The sequence below is a fragment of the Lithobates pipiens genome, unplaced genomic scaffold (genome assembly GCF_037356315.1).
Source record: "Lithobates pipiens isolate NorthernLeopardFrog02 unplaced genomic scaffold, aLitPip1_a1.2 Scaffold_28, whole genome shotgun sequence".
Classification (NCBI taxonomy): domain Eukaryota; kingdom Metazoa; phylum Chordata; class Amphibia; order Anura; family Ranidae; genus Lithobates; species Lithobates pipiens.
The window spans coordinates 88,925,228-88,931,519 of NW_027507789.1; the positions used below are offsets into that span (position 1 = coordinate 88,925,228).

The 6,292-nt window shown below is 47.2% G+C and overlaps 1 pseudogene; it reads left to right on the plus strand.

The window, feature by feature from the left end:
• The first annotated feature begins 1,468 nt into the window (after positions 1-1,468).
• Positions 1,469-1,587, plus strand: LOC143937326 (5S ribosomal RNA; annotated as a pseudogene).
• The last annotated feature ends 4,705 nt before the right edge of the window (positions 1,588-6,292 follow it).

Here is a 6,292-nt window from a genome sequence, read left to right on the forward strand (position 1 = left end):
GGTAGTGATCCGAGGAAATGGATTAGCTGTCTAGCTCTCCAGCTATCCAATGCAACAGGTACTTGCTCTAGCAGTATGGTCCCCATGGGAATCAAGCCCGTGGGTCCAAGAAATAGGGCTGCTCTCAGAAGCCCTTTCGGGGCTTGCCTGGTAAAGGCCTGGTCAGACAGGCCTGGAGGGAATCTAGGATGTCCAATAATTGAGGTCATAGGAGAAGGGAAGTTAGTCAGGTGGGAAAGGTGAAAAAAACTATCCATCTCGGCGAGCGAGGGGCCAATTAACGGGTGAGTAGTCACACAGGGCTCCAATGGCCTCCCCGCCCAAGGCAGACCAGCCAGTGGAACCCGTGCCATCTCCTGCTCTAGCTTGACCCATAGCTTTAGTTCCCCATGCCGGTGTCTTATCACATATGGTCCTCCATCGGATAGTGTCCGCTGTGTACTGCGCATGCGCAGTACACAGCAACACAGATTCAGAAAATTGCCGAGCATGAACGGCGCCTGCGCACTGAGTCCAGGTTCTATCCCCACTATCCAAGTGGACATAGAGTAAGAATATTAAAGAGCCAGCGAGGCCGAGCCCGAAGCGTGGCGAGCGAAGCTCGCCTGCGAGGGGCCCTCTAATATTCACAACCCTATGTCCGCTTGGATGGTGGGGCTACCACCTCCACTCACCGCGCAGGCGCCGTTCAGCTTCAGAGATTTTCCGAAGCTTCGTCTGCTCCGTACTGTGCATGAGCAGTACGGCGCAGACACTATATCATGGCCGGACAGTATATGGCAGAACACCGGCACCAGTCAACCACCGGTGTCATGTGCGTCGCTGTGTAATATAGAGCAGGGTCCGGGAAGCCAATATCTCCCCGCAATTTCAGTCGCAATAGCATTGCCCTACCAATACGCATATGTTTTCCGCGCCAGAGGAACTTGATAAAGATTGAGCGAACCGCATGAAAGAAAGTCTGGAGTGTTTTGATAGGTAAGGCTTGTAGTAGATACAGAAGTCGTGGCATTGCGTTCATCTTCAACACATTACAGCGTCCGAACCATGACAGAGCTAGTGGGTCCCATCTTTTAGGGTCTGCTGTAAGCCCATAGGCTTCTTTTTATGTTGTTGGCTTTGACCTGTTTTTTTTGCTTGTTTCTCAAGGTGACCATCTTGACATTTGTCAAGAGGGTTGGGCGTGTCTTGAAGAGAACGCTTACGGCCACATCAACCTGAAAGCGTCTGATTTCAGAGACTAAGCAGCGTCAGGCCTGGTTAGTACCTGGATGGGAGACTGCCTGGGAAGACCAGGTGCCATAGAAGGATCTGGTCTGGTTAGTGTCTTGATTGGGAGATCGCCTGGGAATACTGGATGCCGTAGGCTTCTTTTTATGTTGTTGGCTTTGACCTGTTTTTTTTAGCTTGTTTCCCAAGGTGACCATCTTGGCCTTTGTCAAGAGGCTTCAGAGTGCCCAAAGAGAGTGCCTACGGCCAAATCACCCTGAAAGAGCCCAATCTCATCTGATCTCGGAGGCTAAGCAGCGATGGGCCTGGTTAGTACCTGGATGGGAGACAGCTTGGGAATACCAGGTGCCGTAGGCTTCTCATTATGTTGTCGGCGTTGACCTGTTTTATTTTCTCTTGTTTCCCAAGGTTACCATCTTGGCATGTGTCAAGAGGGTTGAGAGTGCACAAAGAAATTGCCTACGAGCACAACACCCTGAAAGCACCCAATCTCGTTTGGTCTCAGAGGCTAAGCAGGGTTGGGCCTGGTTTGTACCTGGATGGGAGACCGCCTGGGTTTTCTAGATGCAGCAGGCTTATTTTTATGTTGTTGGTGTTGACCTGTTTTTTTCGCTTGTTTCCCAAAGTGATCATCTTGGCATTTGTCAAGAGGGTTGAGAGTGCCTAAAGAGATCACTTACAGCCGCATCACCCTGAAAGCACCCTATCTCTTCTGATCTCAGAGGCAAAGAAGGGTTGGGCCTAGTTAGTACTTGAATGGGAGACGGCCTTGGAATACCAGGTGCCGTATTCTTCTTTTTATGTTGTTGGCGTTGACCTGTTTTTTTTCGCTTGTATCTCAAGGTGACTATCTTGGCATTTGTCAAGAGGGATGAGAGTGCCCAAAGAGATTGCCTATGGGCACATCACCCTGAAAGCGCCCAATCTCCGCTGATCTCAGAGGCTAGAAAGGGTCGCGCCTTGTTAATACCTGGATGGGAGACCGCCTGGAAATACTAGGTGCGGTAGGCTTCTTTTTATGTTGTTGGCGTTGATTCGTTTTTTTTTTCGCTTGTTTCCCAAGGTGACCATCTTGGCATTTGTCAAGAGGGTTGAGAGTGCCCAAAGAGATTGCTTACAGCAGCATCACCCTGAAAGAGCCCTATCTCTTCGCTTCTCTGAGGCTAAGAAGGGTTGAGCCTAGTGGGTACCTGGATGGGAGATGGCGTTGGAATACCTGGTGCCGTATTCTTCTTTTTATGTTGTTGACATTGACCTGTTTTTTTTCGCTTGTATCTCAAGGTGACTATTTGGCATTTGTCAAGAGGGTTGAGAATGCCCAAAGAGATTGCCTATGGGCACATAACCCTGAAAGCGCCCGATCTCCTCTGATCCCAGAAGCTAAACAGGGTTGGGCCTTGCTAGTACCTGGATTGCCAACCCAAATAGCTGAAGTCTTTGAAAAATGTTACTCTGATCTCTACAACCTGCCCGATTCAGGGTCTGGACAGGACAATATAGACAGATATGTAACCGGTTCTGGTCTACCAACCCTCTCATCGGAATCACGGGAGTACTTGGAGGACCCGATCACACTGGAAGAAGTCCAGACGGCCGTGGGACCTCCGAAGGTGGGTAAGGCTCCGGGCCCTGACGGATATACTGCACAATACTTTAAGACCTTCCTCCCTATTCTCGGCCCGCGCTTGGTGAATTTATTTAATACTCTGAGCTCGAATGGGGATTTTCCTGAGGATACCCTTAGGCCGCGTACACACGGGCGGACTGTTCGCTCAACTTTGTTCGTCAAACAGTTTGACAAACAGTCCGCTCAAAATTAGCATGAACGGACTTGACTACACACGATGAACGAACAGTCCGCTGAAACCGTGCGCGATGACGTACGTCACGTACGACGGGACTAGAAATAGGAAGTCTAAGGCCGCGTACACACGGGCGGACTGTTCGCCCAACTTTGTCCGTCCAACAGTTTCGGCAAACAGTCCGCTCAAAATTAGCATGGACGGACATGGCCACACATGACGAACGAACAGTTTGCTGAAACCGTGCGCGATGACGTGAACGGCAGGTACGACGGGACGAAAAATACGACGTCCTATACACTGCATTATAACTTTCGGCGTGAAAATCCTTTCTGAGCATGCGTGCAACTTTGTTTGACGAACAAGCCTACACACGAGCGGACTGTTCGCTGAAACAAGGTTTCAGCGGACAGTTTTACGGAATTTCCGAAAAACCTTGTTCGTCCAACTGTCCGCTGAAACTGTCCGCTGAAAGCCCACACACGAGCGGACTGTCCGCCCAAACACTGTTCAGCGGACAAAGTTGGGCAAACAGTCCGCGCGTGTGTACGCGGCCCAAGACACAGCAAAGCACCCTTTGGGCTCCTTCTGCTGACTTTGCGTTAGTAGAAGTTTGGTTAGAGACGATTCGCGCTTTTCAGACTTCAGCTTAATTTGTCCGTTCACTGCGGCGCAGTCTACCTCTGAGGTTTGTATCTGTCTTTCGGTACGCGTGGATCAGTTGTACCTGTTATTAGGCGCTTCTGGTCCGCTCGTTTCTGGGTTTCAGGTCGTTCTTCATAGGTCTGGCTGTTCTTCAGTGCGTTCAGTTGAGCTTGTCTGTCCAGCCGACCGTTTCAAAGCCATGGAGTGTGGACGTACTCGGGAACGAGTTCGTGCTATATTGGGGCTTGGTGTTGGGGTTAATACTTTGACCCGAGCCCAGTCTGTGAACAGGGTGAGGAGGAGTTCATGGACAAAGAATTGGTTGCGCCAGCGTGACCAATTCTCGCATATGCCTTTACTCCGTGAGATCCGTGAGAATAATCCTGATGATTTCAGGAATTATCTCAGGATGACGGACCCCGTTTTTCACCATCTGCTGGCTTTGCTGACCCCTTATATCAGCAGGCAGGATACCTGCATGCGGCAAGCCATCACTGCGGAGCAGAGGCTCGTCGCCACGTTGCGCTACTTGGCGACAGGGAGAAGCCTTCAGGACCTCAAGTTCTCGACAGGCATCTCCCCCCAGGCTCTGGGGATCATTATTCCAGAGACCTGTTCTGCCATTATTCGGGTCCTGCAGAAGGAATATATGAAGGTAAGTTTGTTCTTTTAATATTGCATTATATGCATTATATGCATTGTATGTTTGTATTCATTTCATCATGACTTTTAATATCCATGACAGGAATATGATATGAATGTCCCTTTTATATGAATGCATGCATTTTTTTTTTTTAAATGTATTTTTTTTTTTTTTTAGCTTTTTACCTTTTTTGTGTCCCACATGCATATTTGCTTTCATTAACGTCCTCAGCATTCAATCCTGGGCCCCATATACACCCACAGCCGAGACTGTTTTTATCTATAATTCATATTGTCAGCTCCATTGTACTATTTTACTTGCCCCCCCACCCTTTGTATACTCTTTGTATACACCCTGTGTGTGTAGATAGATAGAGAGAGAGAGAGAGAGAGAGATAGATATATAGAGATATAGAGATATAGAGATATAGAGATAGAGATATAGAGATATATAGAGATATAGAGATATAGAGATATATAGAGATATAGAGATATATAGAGATATAAAGATATATATAGAGATATAGATATATATATAGATATAGATATATATAGAGATATAGATATATATAGAGATATAGATATATATAGAGATATATAGCGATATAGAGATATAGAGATATAGAGATATAGAGATATAGATATAGATATATAGATATGGATTGTCAACTAGTGATGGCCGAACGGTTCGCCCGGCGGTCGTTTCGCGGCGAATTTCCGACATTCGCGGTCCGCACGTTCGAACGCCTTTTTCCGTCGTTCGCCGCGGCGGACTTACGTGTTTAATGTATACAAGAACTTTAACCTTTGGTGACACGTTTATCATGTGATACAGGACAGCCAATTGAGACATGACAGCACATGGACACTTGTACATTCCCCCTAACCTATAAATACACCCGATCCGGTGGCCATTTTACATTCTTTCTTCTGTTAAGATAGGGACAGGTTCCTGTGTGGAGTAGGGAGAGATAAACCACTAGCTATTTGGTACACAAAAGTTCTTTTCAGGACTGGTATAGGTGTTAGGTGTTGATAGGTTTGCTGTGCTGCTGATTCTTGCAGCAGCCTGAGTGTCTTTTGTTAGTTTAGAGAAAGGGAAAGGACGGTGTATGCTACAGGGACAGCCAGATTAGTCTTTCATCATCATCATCATCATCATCATCATTAGCTGTTACTATCAAGGTCCACAAAAGAGCTGTTCCAGTAACCACTAATCGTTCTCTTTTTTTGCCAATTTGTATAGGGACAGGAAGGAAGCAGTGTTGTCAGGCAGTGAGGGTAATTTTAAAGACTTGCTGTTATTATTAGTTCCACAAAGGTTCTTTTCAGGACTGGTATCAGTGGTACAGTAATAGGCTTGTACATGTATAATATTCTTTCTTCCAAATATAGAAAGGATATTATACTTGACTGCTGCCCTTCTGCTGCAGTCTGCTAAACATTCACAACTCACTTGTTCCACAAAAGTTCTTATAAGGACTGGTAACTTGGTATAGGGTGCTACGGTACATAGGCTTGAGTGCGGTACAGTCTGCTGTTCTGTAAGGACCGCTATCGGTCCACAATAGATAGGGTTGACGTGCACCACTGCTGACCGCTGCCCTATACTGCAGCAGTCCTTCAGCGGTATAGGGACTGACGTACAGTCTGCTAATCACTAACACACAACCTGCTTGTTCCACAAAAGTTCTTATAAGGACTGGTAACTTGGTATAGGGTGCTACGGTACATAGGCTTGAGTGCGGTACAGTCTGCTGTTCTGTAAGGACCGCTATCGGTCCACAATAGATAGGGTTGACGTGCACCACTGCTGACCGCTGCCCTATACTGCAGCAGTCCTTCAGCGGTATAGGGACTGACGTACAGTCTGCTAAACACTAATACACAACCTGCTTGGTCCACAAAAGTTCTTATAAGGACTGGTAACTTGGTATAGGGTGCTACGGTACATAGGCTTGAGTGCGGTACAG